The sequence below is a fragment of the Sitophilus oryzae genome, unplaced genomic scaffold (genome assembly GCF_002938485.1).
Source record: "Sitophilus oryzae breed Bouriz unplaced genomic scaffold, Soryzae_2.0 scaffold_1806_pilon_pilon, whole genome shotgun sequence".
Taxonomy (NCBI): Eukaryota; Metazoa; Arthropoda; class Insecta; order Coleoptera; family Curculionidae; genus Sitophilus; species Sitophilus oryzae.
In genome coordinates, this window is record NW_022146509.1 from 107,116 (window position 1) to 131,349 (window position 24,234).

General features: G+C 31.4%; 1 protein-coding gene across 4 annotated transcripts in view; it reads left to right on the forward strand.

The window, feature by feature from the left end:
• Positions 1–24,234, forward strand: part of LOC115883091 — a 373,864-nt gene that overhangs the window by 72,602 nt on the left and 277,028 nt on the right. For all 4 annotated transcript variants that reach the window (XM_030901370.1, XM_030901372.1, XM_030901373.1 and 1 more), the window contains exon 2: positions 19,766–19,830. The gene's annotated coding sequence lies outside the window, so the exon portion shown is untranslated. The remainder of the gene's footprint in view (positions 1–19,765; positions 19,831–24,234) is intronic.

The window sequence follows — 24,234 nt, forward strand, 5'->3', positions numbered from 1 at the left end:
TAACAGCTTTAGAAGTTTTGGTTTGCCTACGATATTCTCTATAGCGCAGCTCAGACGGGAGTCATTTTGCCAATGAACAGAAATAAGTCAATAAAAGCTATAAAAGGAGGACTTTGTAAAGAGGAATGCAAATGTAATGTTCGGATATCACCTCGACGGGAATCTTAAAATTTAAATCTTCTAAAACTTCTTTTCTCAAGGCTCGAGATTGGTCCATTATTCCGCACATATTAAAAACGAAAAATGAAAAATATCCCTTATGTTGGAAACTGGGGGAAAACGTCCAAGGAAAGTCGTTTTACTTTGCTATATGATGATCGTAATATTCCCCAGACGCTGCTACTCTTGAAGATGATATTAAGAAAAGTGCCAAAAACCAGATCCGTGTTGCGGACACATACTTATTAAGTCTCCTATATATGACACTTGTTAAATAAAAGACGGAAGTATAGGAAGAGTTTGCGAACTATAAAATTTTAAATTGGTAGTTGCGAGAGTTTATTTCTGTAGCCAAGGTGAACTAAGCTGGTTCAAAAACTAAGCAAAATGATCAAGATGTCAAGAATTATTATATTCTTTTATTCTTCCACTTTAAGAGAAATAAAGCTTCACAGCTACTAAAATAATAGACTTAGGGAGTTAGGTTTAGTTTGGTTAATTATTACTATTTGCCAGAATCTATAGTATATGGTTATTAAACCAGCTATATTTGAACTGAACAACTAGTGGGCAAACAGCTTTAGAACGATTGATTTCTCTATAATATTCTTTATAACACAACTTACACGGAATACATTTTGCCAAAGGAAACAGAAACAGGAATGGAAAGAACAAAAGTCAATAAAAGCCACAAAAGGCAAAATTTAAAAGAGAAATGCAAATGTAATGTTCCTATATCACCTAGAAGGGAATCTTAAAATTTAAATATTCTAAAACTTCTTTTTCTTGTAGCCAAATATTTCTCCATTATTCCGCACATATTAAAAATGGAACGCGAGGCATATCTCTTATGTTGGAGACTGGGAAAACCCTTAAGCATCTAGATAAAAAAGTCCTTTTTCCCGTCCAAGAAAAAGCGTATTACTTTGCTATATGATGATCGTAATTTTCCCCAGACGCTGCTTCTTGTGAAGTTAATATTAAGGAAAGCGACAAAAACCAGATTCGTGTTGCGGACAGATAGTTATTAAGCCTCGTATATACGACACTTGTAAAATAAAAGACGGATGAATAGAAAGAGTTTGCCAGCTATAAAATTTTAAATTGCTAGTTACGAGACTTTATTTCTGTAGCCAAGCTGAACAAAACATGTTAAAAAAAAACAAACAAAATGATTTATATGTTTCCTTATTTTTATCTAGTCTATTGATTTCCAGAGAAACATAAAGCATACCACATCAAGATAAAAGCATATAGGGAACTCATGTTTATGATTTCTGAATAGTTTAGCTTACTTTAGAATAGGCAAAAATACATCTTTAGTTACATCTACTATGAGACATAAATATTATTACTATTGACCAGAATCTATATATGGCTAGTAAACAAGCTATATCTTAATTGGATAAATAGTCGGCAAACAGCTTTAGAAGGTTTCATTTGTCTATAATATTCTTTATAGCGCAACTTAGGCGGGAGACATTCTGCCAAAGAAAACAGAAACAGGAACGAAAAGAAGTCAATAAAAGCCATAAAAGACGAAGTTTATAAAGAGGAATGCAAATGTAATGTTCCGATATCACCTCGAAGGGAATCTTAAAATTTAAATATTGTAAAACTTCTTTTCTCGAAGCCCGAGATTGCTCCATTATTCCGCACATATTAAAAATGGAAAGTTAAGAATATCTCTTATGTCGGAGACTGGGAAAACCTCTAAGCGTCGAGATGAAAAAGTCGTTTTTCCCGTCTAAGGAAAATCGTATTAGTTTGCTATATGATGATCGTAATTTTCCCCAGACGCTGCTACTGTTGAAGTTAATATTAAGAAGAACGACAAAAACCAGATCCGTGTTGCGGACAGATACTTATTAAGTCTCGTATATACGACATTCGTAAAATAAAAGACAGAAGAATAGGAAGAGTATGCGAACTATAAAATTTTAAATAATTGCTAGTTATGGGATTTTATTTCTGTAACCAAGGTCAACAAAACATGTTCAGAAACTAAACAAAATTACCAAGATGTTTATTTTTAAACGGTTTTATTTAGCTCGACCCGTACGGCATTTATTTATTTGTTTGTTTATTTGGGTCAAAATTAGAAATTGAAATTTAAGTACCTTCCTGTTGTCAGATTGATCTGAAATTTGGTACACCTTTAGTTCCGATGACAATACAATATAGTAATAGCAATAACATTGTAAATCTAAGATGGCCGCCGGTACAAAATGGCGGATTTCATATTTTTCCACAACCCCCTCAATATGGGTATCAAATGAAAGGGCTACACTAGTAGAATACTGTGATTATGACAAAATTTAAAATCCAAGATGGACGTCGTTACAAAATGGCGTATTAGGTGAGGACATGAGTAGTCGTGTCCAGAACAGTTGGTGAAATAGATGTACCTACGTAATTAGCGGTAGCTTTACCACCCAAGTTAAGGTAATAGGTTAAAACGTGCTGAGGACTGTATGGCATTAGGGTGGCTAAAAATGTAATGTCGCAAGCGTTTTCCCCTCAAGATTGGGCGCCTCTTGTTGTATATCTACTTTGCCCTTGCCCCGGCCTTGCCCCTCTACTGAACCTCTGGGGGGGTCAACCGTTAAAATGTCCATTACTCGTGGGAACAACATGGAAACAATAGATAAAAAAACAAACAAAAATATAAACGAAACTGCTACACAACGAAAAAGAAGGCTCGAAAAGGCGAAAGAAAAGTATAGAACGAAACGTGCAAAAGAAAGTGAAAATGAAACCTATAGTCGACTACAATCAGTCAGATTGTAATAAATTATCAGGTAAAAAACCATGTAATAATGATGCACTAAATGAATTAAATAGAATGAGGAATATTCGGTAGGCATTTCCGTTAAATACTAAAAACTAGAAAATAAAAAATCGGTAAAAAAACTTTTAAGTTAAACGGTTTTATCTTATGTGCACTGAAAACTAGAAAATAATAATAACAATTAGGTATTTTGAACTTCTAGTTCATCTTCTAGAAATATTTTAGTACTAGGCAGAATAGCTTTTAGGCATATTAGACTTAAATAAAAAAGTGGGGCCCCTCTGAAATCCTGAAGGACCAAGCGAAATTCATTTAATGAAGCTGCTAGCGTTTCCCGACCTCTAACCCGCCTGCCAAGCATTTCCCAAACGTCGAACATGATGAACATTTCATAGTGGTTTATAGTTCACAATAACCTCCAAACCCGCCTTATCATATTGAAAAACAACTTCAAAAAGAAATGATAATTGAAAAAAATGCAAATTGTTGATGGCGAGTTCATTTCGCCCTTAAAAATTAACTATGGCATGTATTGACAAGATCCAAGAAACAAAATGCTCAGGAGACATGGTTTTGACCGCAAAATTATATTTTCGGAAAATTTACACACGAAATTATTGCACAGGGTGTTTTAAAGCTAGGGTAAAAAAACAACACCTCGATTAACCCTGTATAATATGCCAAATACTGAAGTTTATAAAAAACTGAGTTTACGAATTAAAGTTGATGTAATTATATACAGCTTGCTAAAAAATTCATGAAAATAGGGCTAAAAATAACAAAATTTTACCCTTTGAGAAATTTGACCAAAAATTTCTCCGTTGCGTTTTTTTGGCATCTGAGTGTATAAAAGGCGGACTTTGTAAAGAGATATGCAAATGTAATGTTCCGATATCCACCTCCAAGGGAATCTTAATATTTAAACACTTTAAAACTTCTTTTCTCGAATCCAAGATTGCTCCATTATTTCGCACATATTAAAAATGAAAAGCGAGGAATATCTATTATGCGTCTAGATGAAAAAGTCCTTTTTCCCGTCTAAGGAAAGTCTTATTATTTTGTTATATGATGATCGTAATTTTCCCCAGACGCTGCTACTCTTGAAGATAATATTAAGAAAAGTGGCAAAAACAGAGCCGTGTTGCCGACAGATACTTATTAAGTCATGTGTATACGACACTTGTAAAATAAAATACGGAAAAACAGGTAGAGTTAGCAAACTATAAAGTGTTAAACTAGTAGTTTATGACACTTTATTTCTGTGGTCAAAATGAAAAAGACATGTTTTAAAACTAGATAAATTGGGTAAGTTTCTTTAATTCATCTAAGCAAGGTAAAAGCAAATAAAAAATACTACAATGTAACTTTTAATATAACAAAGAAATTTTGATGTGTACTTACTAGAAATGCATAGATATATCATAGATATATAATTATATATCGAAATACTAATTATGAGGATCAAATTGTGTATTTCCTACAGTAGTTCTCCAAAATGAATAGGTATTTTTTTGAGAAATAAATAGGAGGAATATAATTGTTACTTAAGTTCAAAAAATGGCATTTCATTACTACCATTCACCAGCACCATTCTTGCATAGATTGTCAGTTTTTTTATTAAATCAGGATTTATACTAGCTAATTTTATTCTATTAATTAGGTAATTAGGGTTTCGTACTTCAAAAGGAATAAACGAAACTTTTATAATATCATTTTGTCGTTCGTCCATCCGTCAGTCTGTGGGTTAAGACCCTTTATCTTGGGAACGTGTGGAGTTATGGAGTTGGAATTAATACCATAGACTCTACAGTCCCTTGAAGCTATGAAATTCAAACTTTTAATTTAACGTAAAAAACGATACGGCTCTTTATGCCGCAAAAAATGTATATTTCAACGCTCTCAAGGGAATCAAAATTTTATTTGGCAACTCTTTTATCATAATTTTTTCGAAGAAAAATTTATAATTAATTTAAAAATACAAAATGTTCCCTAATTTATCATTTGAGTCAAATAACTATCTGCTCAACATTTTTATTTTTTGTTAATATTGACATACAATGATTCCCAAGTAGCATTTTCACGACTTGCGACCACATGTTTACTGAACACAACGTTGGATTAGTTACAAAAAATAGTTAGCTCCCTACCTTGGGTATTAAAATATATTTAAACGTTTTTATAACGTTGTGCCGACGTTGGACTAGTACTACAGCAAAGTAGAAGCTTCTGCGACGTCGAATAAACGTTGTCTTGTAACCTTTTTCGCTTAAGTGATCTTTAGGTGATTCGGACAACATAGTTACAACGTTGTACAATATGGAGTTTTCCGACGTCAGTTTCAGGACCTATTCCAACGTTATGCAAGCGTCGTCTGTTTTACTAATTCCAACGTTGTTTAGATTTCCTTATTCTTACGTTGAAAGGACGTCGAGTCACTACCTTTTTGCAACTGTATTGAACCATAACCTTAAATCTTAAATTTTCACTTCATTGTTCTGTTCAGTCAGACAGTTCAGTGCTGTTTTTGTTTTTATAAAAAAAACTTAATTAAAATGGGACATAAGAAAGGTAGATATAAAACTAAATTTAAATATACATCGACATATATTACCGATAGTTTATTCACTCCCTCGTTTATTTAGATTATAGAGGGCGGCACAAGCTAGACTCTAGGATGACTAAATTAGGCAATCTTGCGACTGGTATATTACCTGTTAAGGCCGAACTGCGACTCTATTAGTCCAGTATGCGACTACTCGAACTACTCCATCTTAATCTCGAAAACAACAAAGTGAAAGCCGCCATGTTGTTAAATAAGAAAATGTTTCGTTCCTAGAATAGCAATTCCTGCTTTGTGAATACATTAACTTGAAATATTTGACCCTAAAAAACACGCGGAAACAATTTTTTCGACTGCGAATAAATTATTCTCATTTTACTAAAAAAAAAATTCAAGGAAATTTATAAAACTTCTTTAATTTTAAGGCCCATTAGTATTTTTCAAAGCAGAAACAATACATTTATCAATAAAGTTGTTTGCGTTTAACTTTTTTGCCTTGGGTAACGAGTTACAGAGTCGGTTAAAGTGTTTCAATAATTATGATCTTCAAACATCCCCCACACTTAAATATTTTTGTTTTGTTTTCCTTCACTGCCATCTGACATATGTCTCTAACTAAATCATAAAAATAATATTTTTACTATAATTATCTCAATTTAGGATAAAACGCGACTTAGACGCCATATTAGTTTTGTATTTCTGTGAATTAGGATTTTAAACAACGTTGCAGTTTGTACTAAATTAGGCTTCTAGCCAACGTCGGTATCCAACGTCGTTTCGACCCTAAAATTGTAAAAGGTTGTGCCGACGTTGCGTCCCGACGTTTGGTCGCGTGACACAACGTTGTCCCGACGTCCAAATGCTGCTTGGGTTATTTCTATTCTAAATATCTTCAAACGGTTGCTCGCTGCGATTATTACCGAGAGACATTTTTTACGCAAAAAATGATGGAAATATATATTTTTTCACTCAGTAGTTCTATACAGGTACGGAGGAAAATTTATTACTTTCAAAACAATTAAAACACATGTAGATGGCGCCCCCTACAAATTGGAGTCATATTGACATCAAAATCAAATTTATCATGTCAAAAAACTGCCAGACACCAATTTTCATCCAAATTTTGTTAAATGTTACTTCAGAAATTATATGGAAAATATCTAAATAAAAATAAAATTTCTACACCCTGTATCTCCGAAACTAAGCACTTTAGGGCATAAATTTATACGAACTTTTTTAATTATTTTTAATTGCAGAATATGCTGCAGAAGTTTCCGGAATTCAGTTCGGACAATCCACTCATCGTCATATTATTTTTCTTAAATTAAAAATACCTCTGCAAGCATCTTTGTAACCCATTTTTTCTATTATTCTTAATTCCCTTTTTTGGACAATAAAAACTTTTTTGATCATACAGCCACTTCCCCAAAAGATCAGTCATATTATGTGACAACAGACTCAAAATTTCCATAATATATTGTTCTTAAGCTCCTCTCATTCATGTATTTTGCAATAACCCTGACTCCATGACTATGGAAAAAGACTGAAACAGTTCCTTCTTTCGCTCCAAATTTCTAAATTTATCATTTTAATAACCAGTTTTATGGTAAAGTCATATGTTTCCTTACCACGGTGTCATTTAATAAACCATAAGACAATAATAACCTAAACTGCATTATATATTTATTTCATTATGTCTGGGGACTTCTATTGTACCACCTAATTATATAGGAGCACATAATTTTCTGTTGCAGTTGGTGTTTAGAAAATCCATAATATTTTAAAATATTAATATCATATGGCGGAAAACTATGTCAAGAAACCTAGATTATTAAATCGGATTGTAAATAATTTATACTGTATGCCCCCGTATTGGTTTTACAAGATGAAACACTATTTTATAATTATCATTTTGAGAAAAATGCTTATTCCATAAAAATTTTTGATCGTTCTAAAATGTTCAAACCTGTTTATTCTTTTTTAAATTTCCATACCGTTTTAGAGAAATTAAAAAAATACATGCAAATATAATATGGCTGAAGTCCTAAAAATCAAAAAGCGATCCTATGGTATGGTTAAAATTCTATCAATAACAATCTATCAAAGAATGAAAAAGAAATTATATTACCACAGAAACGCAGTTTGATTTTTAGGACTAGAAAAAAAATTAACTAAATTTCTATGTTTTTTTAATTTTCTTTAAAATTGTATGGAAATTTGGAAAAGTATAAACGGGAATAACCATTTTATCATCAAAATGTTGTATGAAAAATGGTTTTTGCTCAAAATGTCAATAATAAAAAAGTTTTTCTAAATGAATAATGGTGATAATTTATGTTTTATATGGTTTTGTACTATAAATAATGCTATAAAAAGGTATTTAGTATATTATGCATGTGTGAAAGTTAAAAATATCACTTGAAAACTTTGTTATGTACTTGAAAATAAAAGAAACAACAAAATTAATACAAAATTCAAATAAAACTGGTATTATATGTATGTATATAATAACCATAGCTTGTCTATGGGAACTGATGGGTAACTAAAAAAATAAATAATAAAAATAATAAAATAAAAGATATACCACCAATTTTAGAATATAACCAAGTATTTGATAAATATCTTCTTCAAAAAAAACACAAATTATCTTTAATAAAATAAGTTAAAGAGTATTGTTTTAAATTGTTATTTTCAAAACAATATTGTTTGTTTTTAAGGAATTTAAGGCAGTTTGATGAAGTTTTTCTCGATAAAACTGGGCAGCTCTGGAATTATACCTGTGATTATACTTCTTTTGAGCATCTGTTGTATTGCAATTATGCATTATGCTGTGAAAAGAACTGTATGTGGAAAAAATAACAGTGAACATTTGTATTAGTAAAATGAAAATTTTAATACACTTTGAAACTTACAGCATTATAATTATCACCCAACTTCATTTGATGTATTTGCACTCAAGTCCAATTTGTATCTAAATGTGTGGATCGAACAAAACTCAAATGTTGTAAAGATAATCCAGGGACATACTGTATAGATATTACTTATAAAAATTTTACACATTTTAAACATAAAAAAACATCAAATATATTAGTATAATAATTAATAACTAATTATAATACAGTACCTATTAAAATATACAATGCATAGAATTTAAATAGTATTAATAACAATTATTAATAACCATGATAAGGCACTTTGATTATTATATTAATAACCTAATTTCATTGCCTTTTTTATAAATATTAGAAAAAAATGAGCCTTTGTTCAATATAATTATTATTAAACTCAATTGAATATATTAATCCGGATTTAAATTATTATAATAGGTCCTATGGCCATTTAGTTTTTATTTTAAAAATTTTCTGTGATGTAGATAAATTTATGAATAATAATATAGATTTAAAATAAATTTTATTAGATTATTGTAACTATGTGTATAAATGTCAACACTGTTTTTTGTAATATATTTTTAATTAGAGCTGCGTTGTAATCTGTGAATGGTCTTCACAGATGAATCACAAATAATGTTTAATTAGTTAATGTTTTTTAACAACAGGCAAAAATATACTTTTATTTTCATTTTAACGTTTTGATAAATAATAATAAACCATATTTTCAGGGATTATACAGGTAATTTGGTAAAATGCTACTTATAATTTTAAGTTAGAATTAAAATTACACAGAATATTAAATGCTTGTTACTTTACTAGCTGAAATATCAATGCATGTCGGCGCACACATTTTCCTAATGAATTATTTTATAAGGTTTCCGAAAGTTAATTAACTCTGTTGTTTAACAAGTTAATTAAGTATCAGTGGCCTTGCATAATTACGAACAAAAAGCCATATATATCTTTCACCAAAGCAAAAAAATGATTTGTAAACTTCCTGACATAAACTTGATATATAAATAAAAATTCTTGGTTTGGTTTACGATATTTAGTTCTAGATATATATCAACTACTGGTGTACAATATAATGGTGTTTGTTATTAAAATATCTGGATTTAATATTGCCTCGTTGATATTAATTGTTATTTCTTCTAATGTACACTGAATCACCTAAACGATATTGTTTGAATATAAAATTATTCGAAAAATTACTCATTTATTTTTACTAGAAATTGAATTTGCCCTAAACAAGTATTGAACTATATTATCACATTATCACAAGTGTTCCATGATTTTTTATTTTCTTTCAATTTTTACAATAGTAAAACTACTAATTTCTCCTTTTTTGAGGCATACCAGGATGATTGTCTTTTATATTTTGCATAGAAAAGATTTTACAAAAACAGTAGATAACTTCAACACATGCATTTTTGCGTCCGTTTAAACCAGTTTTGAAGGCAATTATTCTAATCGCTTGGGACCTTAAAAATAGCGAGACTGGAACTTTTGACCACACAGCTAATTCTTATTTTTTGGAAAAGCAAAAAAGCCGTTAGGAATTAGGTCCGGACTGTATGGTGGATGGTCCAACAATTCGATATTTTTTCGAACTGTGTGGGAACTCGCATTGTCTTGGTGGAGGGTAATTCATCGTTGAGGATTGTATTTTTGAAAATCAAATTCCTGCAAATAAATTGATATGAACCAATCAGCAGTAACAGTTTTTTGAACTTCTAGAGGAATTGCTGCTACATTACCTGGTTTTGAGAGAAATGTCCCCATAGTATTTTTGGAAATACTTCTAGAACGGATTATTTTTTTCGGTTTTGGTTCATCTCGGAACACCCAAACAACTGATTGATGTTTATTTTTGGGCTCATTCATGGTTATGAGTAAATAGCAGGTTCATAGTAAAACCAGAATTCGCCACCACTGACAACACAATATTAAATACTTGTTGAGTTTCCTGCCTTGAACCGGGGTGTAGAGTTTGTTGACTTATCGTTATCCAACAAGAAACTATTTTTAAGGATAATTCTTCATGTAAAATTTTTAGAATTGAGGTCTTTGAAATGCCCAATAATGCTGCAATTTAACAATATGTGATATGCCGATCTTCTTGGATCAGCTTACGTACAGCAATGACGTTTTCCTGGGTGACCACCGTTGTTGTGGACTTGTTATTGGAGCGATAATGTAAATCTAATCTGTCCATGTATTAAAAAAAATTATACATTCTTCATACCAACGAGAAATTGTGGACTGATGTGGTGCTTCAATGCCGAAAACAGAAGGCATTCTTGTTGAGTAAACTGTCTTCGAAAATTGTTAAAAATTATTGTACTAAAATTTTCTTGACTTAATTCCATTTTAGCCGACTCGTCAACTTCATAAATTCAGTTTGGGTACAGCTTTAAACGAAGTGGTCTTTTAGTTAAGTTAATTTTGACATTTGGTGAAAGTTACTAATTGGACCCAAATTTGAATATGGTTTAATTAATCCAGTCTCTAATTTAAAGGAAATGTATCTGTGGTCAATGTGGTAGTGTGCTATCACGTACCTACTGATAAAAAACGAGAATACGTCATTTGCCTTATAACTATAAGGTGTCAGAAGCCGGTGAACCACACAAGGGTGACAGCCGCATAGAGGTCATGTCGCGGCCTGTTGAGGTTAATAGTTTTGTCACGTATGTTATGTGGTTCTATTGTATTATTTAGTCAAATATTTCAACCTCTATGGCTTTCACGTCGGTTTAGGATGCAGATTAATAATGATGCATTTGAACTAAGTAAATGCCTTCTTTAGAGAAATAAGATACGGAGCTTTAACGCATTCATCAGAAACTTAAATTAAACTCTAATTTTTCATAAAATATACGGTAGTTCTTCTGGAAAAGCAGAAGAAGTTCTTATCAAAAGAGAAAAATGTTGTCCTGACAATTCTTTTGGCACTGACTGAATAGTGTAGGTATAAAGGCGGATATTAACATGTGTGGAGCGCTGTAATGTAACGTTAGTTCGCTCTGCTCACGACTGTTAGTTCGCTCTACTCACTGTTTCATTCGATACCCGAAATCTCGTTTCGATCTCGCAATGCCCCAATATTTGCTTATTATTTTTGGCTAATTCCTGGCAAGAGTTATGTTTTTAAGTGTATTAAAATGTTGATGATCTTGAGCATTCCCTTAAAGATTACAGTTGGGGGTTGGAACCTGTGGTATTACACAGCAAAATAAAATACTAAATCACCACAATACACCAAAACACTTTTACTTTTACACTGGACGCGCGTTTCGCTGACCATGTTAGCATCATCAGCAGATGATTAAGACTCTTTCGCTAACCATGTTAGCATCATCATACTCGCTCAGTGGGTATCGAGTGGGCGTGGCCAGATCTAGCCAAACGAGTCAGAGCCCACCGAGCGTAACAGTTAGATTTCCGCTACTAGAGTAGTAGGAACAAAGAACTTGAAGGAATTGGACCGTTGTCTCTGTTTATACTATTTTTACATTTATTAATTCTGATGCTTTCATATGCATCTAATTGCTTTGATATGCATCTTAGTCATCTGCTGATGATGCTAACATTGTTAGCGAAACGCGCGTCGAGTGTAAAAGTAAAAATGTTTTGGTGTAATGTGGTGATTTAGTATTTTATTTTGTTATTCCATTAAAACCGAAATCTTGCGATAGTGCTCAGAGAATAGTAACATTTTGCTTTGAGAAATTCTTACTTGAATATTTCTCACACCATCAATTAACACAAACACGTCTAACCACAATTAAAACAACTGTATCTACTAGACAGTCGAGTAAAGCACCGTTGATGTTTGTGAGCCGCTCGGTTCACCATATAAAGCTTCATTCATTACCATCTAAAGATTCATTCATTCAGAACCTCGCAATTAGTAGAATAAATTAGTGGTTTCATTAGCGTAGAAATGTATTCCTTTACTTTCAATATAAGCATTCAGAACATCAAAATTAGTGGTAAACATTTTCAATTAATAGAAAAAGTTATAAAACTTTTAACTTTTCGACTAATTATACTTTTTAATAATATAATATATTATTATTTATTATAATAATTTGCGAGAAATGTCATTTTGGCCTTTGATTATCTTCCGTCAAGAGAAATTGTGGTTAGAAATCAAAAGTTGATTGTTTTTTAAGCTAAATATTATACTTTCTCTATGGATACAACTGACTAACGCAAGCTGTTGCTAGGATTATCCATTAACTTTAATTGTGTTTTTTAAATATTGTGAATGATCGTAAACTAAAGTTATAAAGTGTAATTGAAACCGCTTATTTATTCCACTAATTGCGAGGTTCTGAATGAAGCTTAAGTTTTCAATAAATATGGTGCTTAATCGCTCGTATGACAGAATAGTATGGGGTTTGTTACGTTGAATCCTATTCAGCTTTCCTAGTTCTAATAGATTCTACAGTTGTCGCTTTTAACCAAACCTTTGATTTTAATGGGAGCACATATCCATGTGCATGTGTGTCAGCATTTTAAATGAATATATCCAGTAATAATGGATAAACCTAAGCTCGACATTATGTCGGTAGATGTATTTGGTGCCAGCACGAGTTGGACATGCTGCTAATAAATATGTAAAGCGTTTAGGACTTCCATTAAGAGGCCTTGCATTTAACATTCGCAATGACAGACTAAATGCACCAATAACTGTAATTTTATCGTTAGGAAATTATTTACGATTATTTTGGGTTGCTTGTAATATTTTTTCTGTTAATTAATTTTTAGTGTTTCTATTTAGTATTTTCATATTTTTGTATTTTTCTTGAAAACTTTTCCAAACTGGATTTGTGGAAATTAAAATTTACTAAATAATATATACACAGTGTGTTTCCGGATTTTCTTTACAAAAGGAAATTTTTTTTTATCAACTTTTTGAGAAAAATGCATTCTTCATAAAAATATGCTTGCTCTAAAACGGTTAATGCCATTTATATTTTCTTTTTAAATTCGCATACAATTTATATTCAATTTATATAGCAATTATATAGCGCATCCAGCTAACAAAAACAGAGTTTGTACTTTGTACAGGGATGTGCGGGAGTTATTTTCTCCGTCATCTAGATAAAATGTTTTGAGACAACTTTGTCGACAAATTCCTGGCGGGCGCATAAACTGCGCGGAAAACTGGCATCATTATTATCGCGGTTTTAGCTTTATAACACCGTTTCAGTTAAGGTCGTAACCTGCTAGTGCTCACACCTCGCAATTTCGGAATTGATCCTCCTGAGTTACGAGAACGCAGAAGTGGAGATAATAAAAGACAGACGAAAGAGAAAACAACGCAACGGCGGGTTTACTATCAGGAATTTGAACTTTAGTATTACTCGATTGTGCTTGTCCTGCGACGTATTTTCAGATAAGACAGACATGTTTTCATTCTTGTATAGATTATTATTAATTTTGAATAGCGTCATAGTTTTTGCTGTTTTAATATGTTAAAGAAGTACAAACTTTAAAATTTGTGTTTCTTTATCTAAAATATCAATAAATAGCTTACTATGCCAAATACATAATATGGCTAGATATATATATATATATATATATATATATATATATATATATATATATATATATATATATATATATATATATATATATATATATATATATATATATATATATATATATATATATATATACTTACTTATATTATATATATACTTATATATAATATAAGTAAGTAATATATATATATACTTACTTATGAAAATCCTCCATGGCTAATATCTGAAACTGAAGTAACGTTAGACCTAAACAAACTAAAACGTCAAGACACATCGCCTGAATATACCAATGAAAGTTCCAGAAAATACTAGACCAGTACAACGAAAAAATTGTTATTTATACTGATGGCTCCAAAACACAAACTGGTGCTGGATGTGCACTTATTACCAACGGGTCAGCTTTCCAATGGACTTTGAGACATGAAGCATCAGCTTTCTTCACAGAACATTTTGCGATCTGGAAAGCTTTAGGTATCCTATGTCATCGAGGAATATAATCAGACAAGAGTTTTAATTGTTTCCGACTCTTTAGAGATCGTGTCTAAAATTAGTGACATATTTGTCCATGATCCTCTGAAACAAAAATTCAAACGCTTATTCGAAAATGCAGCGAAAAGGGAAACAAACTCAGGTTTGTATGGGTTCCAAGCCACACTAATATACTTGGCAACACAATGACAGATGAAGCTGCTCGGTAAGCTGCAAGAAGAGATACCATCGATTTCCCTTATATTAGTAAATATAATTTTAAAGTTCTTCTGCATAAAAGAACAGAAAGAGCAGGTAAACCTTCGACGTTTCGCGCAATAAAACAAGATCCGTCAACACCATCCTTACGTCTTGCACTAGGACGAGAGGATGAATCCAGAGTGCATCGTCTTCTTATGTATATCCGCTTAAAAGAGAAATACCTCCAATGTGCATAGTCTGTGATGTTGAGTTGACAGTAACTCACATTATATGTGAATGTCCTCAATATACGGTAGAAAGAAGGAGATTCGATATACGTGGTGAAATTCGTGAAAATTTAACTGAAGAAGAAAAAATTAAAAATATATTGAACTTTTTGAAAGATATTAATATATACCATCAATTATGATACTCGCCTGTGATACTCTAATCCAACTGTGATACTGTGTGATATAAATAATTACCAATTTTTTTTTGTTTTTTGTTTATGTTTCTCTACTTTTTTTGTATTTTGATTTTTTTATCTTTTTGTCACTCAATTTTAAATGTTTATATCAATGTAGATTTTTAAATTTTGAATTGTCCTTGTAAGAGCGATCCCCTTGAGGCTATTGAGATAGATCCCTGTAATTGTATTGTTAACAATAACGACTTGTATATGGCTAATGATCCTGATGATAGATGCCTAGGGAAAAAAAAAAACAAACAGCAATGACGTTAATCAAAATTAATAATAATCTATACAAGAATAAAAACTTATAAAAAATGTTTGGCTTTTCTAAAAAATACGTCGCAGGACAAAAGACAATCAAGTAATGATAAAGTTCAAATTCCCGATAGTAAACTTGCTGTTGCGCTGCTGCCTCTTTCATCTGCCTTTTATTAGATATCTCCACTCCTGCGTTCTCGTAACACAGGAGGATCTATTCTGAACATGCGAGGTGTGAGCACTGGCAGGTTACGAGTTACGACCTGAGCTGAAACGGTGTTCTATAATACCGCGATAATGATGCCAGGTTTCCGCGCAGTTTATGCCCCCGCGAGGAATTTGTCGACAAAGTTGTTTCACAACATTTTATCTAGATAACTGTGAAAATAACTATCGCATATTCCTTTGCAAACTCTACTCTTTTCGTTTCATGTAGAGTAAAACCATACATTTATACTTTTTCGAGTATTTTAATTTTGCTTTGAATGAAACAGTTTTATGTAGAAACAAATGTTCTAATTATATACAGGGTGAGCCTTAAATAAGTGCAAATATTTTTACGGATAGTGTAAGTATTTCGACCCCAGAAATACGTCTATAATGTTTGTGATGTTTTTCGCGAAAACCAATTGAAAATTTGGAATTTTTTGCGAAATATTTTGGATTTTTTTTAATTCTTAGTTAAAAAACATAATATCTTTATAATATGGCAACATAGATACTAATTTAAATTTACAAGAAAGAAAATCCAGAAAAGATCCAGCGTATTCAAAGCAAAATATCTCGGTTACTTTGGACTTATTTGAAAAATTGTAAAGAGAAAAAATATGTTCCTTTTATCGAGATCTACCAGCCCTGAAAATATTTGCACTTATTTAAAACTCACCCTGTATATAGGCCTATTTATTTTTTTATTAAAATGACTGAAGAATGTAACCTAGAAATTGGAAGAGAACCACAATAGATCTAAAAAGTCGCAGTGAAACTGGTCGATACGCAACTCAAAAATCTAATAAAAACCTATCCAAAATAATACCTATAATATATCTTGTAGAAAATATAAGTAATAAATCTACAAGATGTGAATACGAATCCAATTAACTTTTTGCCAATTCAGAAGCAAATCTCATTCCGACAATCCCGATAAAGGACGATATAAAAACCATTAGAGCTGGCCTATCATACTGTCGTTTCTTATCAGTGTTATCATTACACATATATTTATTATTAGGCTTGGGTTTAGGTAAAATTGTAACTAGTTATATATACTTTTATTATGTTGTTTTTCCATATTTAATAGTATTTGCACATAATTTTCTTTTCAACAGTTTCGATAGTAAGTCATCTTTTTGCCGTTACCCATAGCAATCATTTGAAAATTGGCTCTCATTTTTTTAGTTTTTCATATTTAGAACACATTCTTCACATCTGGGGATTTATGTTTCAATAATATATTTTACATGTTAATCGTGTGTCTTCGATAATAAGATATTTCCATCTATTATAAAATTACAATTTGGAACAAATTGAAATAAATTATTATTATATATAAATTGGTTTCCCCTCCTTGTAGTACCCGACCTCAATCCAATCGAACATTTGTGCGATGAACCTGAAGAGCTGTTCGTCGTCGTCCACTAACTTTATAAGAGCTCTAGCTAGCATTAACGGATACTAGTCTTAGTTCTGGTAAAGGGTTTTTTGATCTACGTATATCTTGATATTCATCAAGCTATGAGACGCTATAGATCAAGAAAGAATAACTTCCCTGATTCATTCGATACGACAAAGACTTCGAGTTGTTATTGCTGCGAGAGGTGGACATACACGTTATTAAAATTATTAAAAAAATTATTGTTTTTGTCACTAAAATAATCTCTGAAATCAATACTTTACTTAAAAATGTCTCATAAAAAAATATAAATAATGGGATAATTCAAAAATGAAATGTTAGGATTACATCTAAGATTACAGGAAAGAGTTTTTATTTTATCCAAAATGCTCTTCTCATTCTTTCCACAGAATATATTTATATAAAACTAGCGTGTACCAGCGACTTCGTTCGCGTCGAATTAATCATTTTTAATGGTGATGATAAAGCAAAGCAAGAATTTCCATTAACATACAAACTGGACAGAATTTAATTTTTTATGTCAGCTTGAGAAAAAACAATATGGCGATATTATCATATAACTTGGTAATATTTGAGGGGTACTTTCATCTCGTTGGAATTTGACTTTCGAAAAATCCGCCAAAAATAAGCTTTTTACGTCAAGCAGTTTAAGCAGAATCGTGGTTAAGAAATTACCGAGGGGTAAACCGCAGAGGAATTATGGTGTATACTATGCAGGAATTCTACAGGAATTCCAAGGAATTACGAGGAATTACTAGGAACTCCAATTATTTCCGTAAGAATTCCAATGAATTCCAAGAAATTTCTTAGAAATTTAGAGGAATTCCACAGGACTTAAGAGGAATTACAAGCAACTTTATAAAAAATTAACGAACATTAGTAAACCATGAATACTATAATAGGTAGTACTAAATTTAAAGAAAAACGTTTTGCAGGCGATTTTTTACTATCCGTTTTTCGTTTTCGAATCGCTTCCAAAATTTCCCAATATCAAATATCTACAGGTTAGATATTCTTTTAATTTAATATTGTACCCTCGATTATATATCTAAAATATATTCCAATAGTACGGCCGAACCACCCCCGGGAGATCTACTTATAACGTTCCCTGATTTCGCCGATTTTAAAGAAACCCTCATAAGATTTTTTTATTCAGTACTCAGAAAGTGTAAAGTTGATTTTTTCATTTCCTCGGAATAATACCTAGGTATATACTATAGGGAAATTAATACAACTTTGGGTGCACTTCATCAATGATACCATGCGTAATCTTATGGAATTTACTGGTGATCGTATTATGACGTGCAACTGAAGTTTTATTAATTTCCTTTCCTATAGATACGAGTATAACTAGGTACCTATCATTTTCAAAAAATCTCGAGAAAAATTAATTTTAATAAGTAAGTTACGACACATTTCCAGTATTTTCACCTCATGATCCCCTATTAGTCCTAAAACTTAACTAAAAAAACGTAAATCTCGTAAGAGTACTTTTTACTGTTAGATCTAGTACTTATAGAGACATTAGACATTTATAAAAATCACCAGAAAATTCATAGCGGAACTGCGAAACCGAGGTGACAACGCTGGTTCAGACTGAAAGAGTTACCGAGTTCGTACCAAGGAATTCCAAGGAAGACCTTGAATGATGATTGACCTTGACCTTGAAGACCAGGAATTCCAAGGAATTCCGAAGAAATTACGAGGAATTCTGAGGAATTATTTGAGTAAAAGGAATTACGGTGTACACTTTTCCCTCTGCGGTTTACCCCTCGGAAATTACCCAACTTTTTGGAACACCCTGTATGATTTCTTAAAAAAATTTAGATATAGAATAGAATTCGAGTTTCGAAAAATCCCTTCTTATCGAGCTTCTACATCCTAAAGTCAATGTGTTTTCCAAAAATCAGCTTTTTACGTCAAGCGCTTTAAGTAGGATCGTGATTAATCAATGACCAGATTTTTCAAAACACCCTGTATACATTTTTAAAAAATCTTAAAATATGTAAAAAACAAAATAAAATATACGTGTTTAAGCGTTTTTTCGGAAACTTGACCGTTTTCTAAATAAAAAATATTGTAATATTTGAGGGGTGGTTTCGCCCTCTTGGAACTGGAATTTCGAAAAATCCCTTCTTATCGAACCTCTACACCCTGGAATCAACCTGTATGCCAAAATTGAGCTTCTTACGTTGAGTGGTTTGAGCAGGATCGTGATTAATCAGTATGTCAGTCACTTAAGGATTTTATATAAAATATATATACAAGGATATTAGTATAGAGTATAGATAATTTAATCATCATTAATTTTACATATGTTTTATTTTTTATCTCAAAAAATATTAGGGATATGAATATGAAAGTAGTTTCCAAAAATAAAATAATATATCGGGTGTTCTATTGAAAATATGTAAGATGCTACCACTTTTCAAATGATGCGGCAACATTGTAACGCGCTGAAAATAATTTTGTTGTTTAAGCCTCTCAACAAGTAAGCCTGCAAGCGATAGAGAATCGATATCAGCAGGAAGTTAATTTTCATAATCTAAAGGAAGTTTTTAAAAAAAGGCGAATGCTGACAAAAAAGTGTACGCTGACACGAAGAGAACCGTTTTGAAATTGACATTTTAAATTAATTAACCGCCTTTCGTAAACAATTAGTTTTCATTCTTCCTCTTTTTAACTGCGCTGACAACGTGCCAATTTTCATTTTATATTTAAAACTTTATAGGGCGTAAATTTCAATTAAAACTAAATTTGATTATTTTTATTTTCAGAGCATACTAAAGTTTAGACGGACAGAGGATTCACAGGGATAATTTGGATATTTAGTCTTTATACGGTAAGAGAGTTCATTGTATTATAATCCTTATTAAGTATAGGCTTGGTGCATTCTCCGCGGGTGCTGCCACCATCGGAGAATATCGTAAACAATCGATATATACAAATTCACAGGTTTAAATAGCGAGTATACGAAAAATTTATTTTCATATCTTTGACAATGACGACGATATTGGACTTCCTCGCGTTAATGGACCATCCTGTATGTTATTTTCAAGACCTAGTGAAACTAAAGATGTAAGGAAGTAATTTTAAATTATTTATGTTAGAATTACCTAGAAAAAGAACTCGGCATCAGTCTATATTCATAAAAGGTTTATTACGTAAAACCTTGTTCTAACTTTTCTTAAATATTGTATTAAACAGCTTTCAACAAAATAACGAAATAGTTAAAAACCTGCGTGTTACTTAGCTGTATGTTTTTTTCAATAAATAATTTATATCTCAGGAAGTTATCGAGAGTTCCGTACTAGAAAGTTTGAAGTAATATTAAATTAGCTAAGAATTTATAAATAATAAATAAAATAATATACTTGAATATAAAGTAAATCTATCTTGAGCTTTATTATGTTAGAAACAAAGAACTAAGTAACCTGTAAATATTAATGTGATGAAATTACTTTTGAAAATATTGTAATTTCCATTTTTAAAATAATACACCAAGTAAGCCTGTTTTTAATACAGATTTTATATAGATTTATAAGTTTTTCGAGTTTCAAGTTGATAACATAATTTAGAAGATGTAACTATTTAAACTGAAAAATATCAGCAATGTACAATAAAAGTGGTGTTTGGGGAATGGAGGCATTATTTTATCATGGAGTTCCAATAAAAACATATTTTTTACTTTTTAAATACCTGTTTTGATACTGTTTTTGAAAAACATGCATCTTTTCCAGTTTTAAACTACTAGTAACTTCAACAATGAATTTATACCCCATGATCGAAAAATAACTTCGTCAAAGACGGTTGCGGAATGGCAATCGATGATAATTTTAGCGAGGTCATTCTCTAGAGGCACAGAATTTGTCAAAAATTAACACTTATTATAGAAAGGTTAGAAAAAAGGACGTTTCCAGACACATAAATTTATTTCAAGTTTTTTCTCTGAAATTTTAAACTACACGATTTTAAAATCGTTTTAATCAATATAAAAATAAATTACAATCTTCCTAAGGGCCAACTGAATTTCTTTAAACATTTCAAAATTTTGACTCTTCCTTCTTTATTCATTTTTTAAACCGTTTGTTTAATCCACAAGCACATATCTGCTATTCCCGAAAGGCCACCTCATATCTATCCACTTAGGAATGCGGAGCACGATCTTTATCTGCCAACCCCGAGCTCAGAACTAGTTAAAAGCTCAATACAATGCCAAAGAAATGTACAATAATTTGCCTTTGGATATCAAGTCGCTGTCATTCTTTCCCGCATTTCGCAAAGCTCTGAAATCATACTTACTGGAGAGAGCCCTATATGCGGTAAACGACTTTTTTGTTGATGTTTAATCTTGAACAATTTTGAATTTTAAAATTTTGATTATCTCACACACTGGTTAAAAATCTAGTATTAATTTAATATTGTATAACTCTTAAATGATTATATCCATTTACAATTTTCCTATTGTCTGTGTTGTTCTATTTGTAATTTTAATGACGTAATTTTTTTTAAATTGTATGATAGGTATTGTATGATATTTTTTATTATCTGTATATTTTTTGTGCTTTTGTTTGTCTTTTAAATGCTTTGTCGATGAAGCTATTTCGGCTTTTTGTACAATTAAGCATTATACAGGGTGAGTTTCCTACGATGTTCTCTATGGGTATCTCGGAAACTACTGGAGATAGAGAGTCGGTTAAATAGGGAAAGAATTGCAGTTTTGTGGGGTCATAAACATGCGCCTTTTAGATTTTTGAAAAAGTTTATGGCTTTCTAGATATTTCGAAAAAAACAAATTTCGGCTATTTTAAAAATTGTCCCTAATTCCATTATAAGCTATTTTAGACAAAAAGTTTTCAGATAAAGGTTGTAGATAATTACATCCGTAATGAGATTGTGTCCTCCGTTTTTCTCTAATGCCTGTCATTTTTGACATATGACACAAACATATGTTTTTTTAAATGGAAGCCATAGTTGGCCATGACTTCATAAAAAGCGCCATTTTTAAAGCTTTTCTGCGATATAAGCTATAATATGTTTTCTTCAAAAAATTAGTGAGTTATAGCCAATTCTTATAATTTTTAAAAAATTTCACTTAGTTAGCCATGGAAACAAGTTCAATCGTCGTTGCTCTAACTAAACAAAAATTGTAAATATAAATATCAACTGAAGAAAGACGTGTAGGATTATTGGTTCAACTTTTCTTGACTATACATTTTCGAGGATACGTTGACCCGTGAATATTGCGTTTTTTAGAGGACGGTTTTCAAAACATATTAGAAAAGTTAAATCAGTTATTGCCAAATTCTTATCTTCCTTGGCTAATTTCACTTAGATTGCATGGTATTCTTATTCTGTTATGATTTATAACTTATAAAAAGTCAGAATATTTTATTAAACGGTTCTTTACAATTTACATTACACAAACTAAAACTTAAAAAAATAATATCACTACATACACTTTAAGTTATTTTAGAAAATGTTCAAAAAATCCGCCATTATTTTGAGTTGCATCTTTTTAAAACTGAATTACTACCTATTCTCACAGAAGGACCGGTCGACTTAACTAAACTTCTCTCGTACCGCCACTTCGAGTGCCTCTCTTAATTCATAAGGTTTTTTGTAAACCTTCTTGTTAACCATACCGCATAAAAAAATCTAAAATGGATAGGTCAGGTGATCGAGGACGCCCATGCAATAATTGGTCCACCTCTTTCTATCCCTGAGTACATAATTATGATATAAATAATGTTTAACATTTCTTTCATTATGGGGGGGGGGTCATAATGAAAGTTATGTTGGAACCACTCTATTGATGCGCGAGTATCTACACGCTTTTCTTCATTTGGAAAATTCATATTTACAATTTTTGTTTATTTTAATTTATAAAGTTTGGATGTGACAGCTTCACATTTCTGAGAGCAACGGCGATTGAACTTGTTTCCATGGCTAACTAAGTGAAATTGTTTAAAAATGATAAGAATTGGCCATAACTCAGTAATTTTTCGAAGAAAACATATTATATCTTATATCCCTGAAAAGCTTAAAAAATGGCGCTTTTTATGTCATGGCCAACTATGGTTTCCATTTAAAAAAACATATGTTTGTGTCATATGTCAAAAATGACAGGCTTTAGAGAAAAACGAAGGACACAATCTCATTAAGGATGTGATTATCTACAACTTTTATCTGAAAACTTTTTGTCTAAAATAGATTATAATGGAATTAGGGACAATTTTTAAAATAGCCAAAATTTGTTTTTTTCGAAATATCTAGTACGCCATGCACTTTTTCAAAAATCTGAAACGTGCATATTTATGACGCCACAAAACTGCAATTCTTTCCCCATTTAACCGACTCTCTATCTCCAGTAGTTTCCGAGATACCCATACTTTTCGAGATACCCATATTTCGTTCCGAGATACCAGAGAACATCGTAGGAAACTCACCCTGTATATTTATTTATTTATTCCTTCAATAATCATATTATAGTAAATAAAAATATAAAAAAATTTACCGAAGAAAGATATATTTCCTTTTAGCATATTTCTCAGTAAAGTAATCCATTAATATTATCTTAAATGCCTTTCATAAAAGTGAAAGAAATAAGGAACTGATCTTCAACGTTAATTTTTTGCACTATATTTTACTGAAACTAATAATTCAATCATAACTATTTTTTCTCCTATTATTCGCCCTTTTGCGTGATTTGTTAGAAACTCATGACAGCTGATCTACCTATTTAATAATATTACAGTGCTTAGCTCATTCTTTAAATAACACACTGTTAGAAAGCATTAAAATATTGTTATAGATTGTTGTGCCTTCACTTCAGTTCCTTGTTTGTAGCTAAATTGCCTTAAATTGTTCGGTCACGCACAGAGCGAAATATAACACTTTATATATTCCGGTGAGTAGTACGGAGACATTAAATCCCGCGGTTTTTTTTGGGGGGGCATTTTTTATGACTGATATTTATTCTTTGCATGGTTATGATTAAATTATGAAGATATACAAAACAGACGGGGTGTTCGACAGGGTTGCGTCTTGTCTCCGCTCCTGTTTAATCTGTACTCCGCGAATATATTTAGAGAAGCACTGGATCGAATGCAGGGTGGAATCAAGTTCAATGGAATCCCAATAAACAATATCAGATATGCCGATGATACGGTTATAATAGCAAACGATATACAAGAACTGCAAATCATCATAGATTCCGTAGTCCTCTATAGTGAGATGTTTGGTC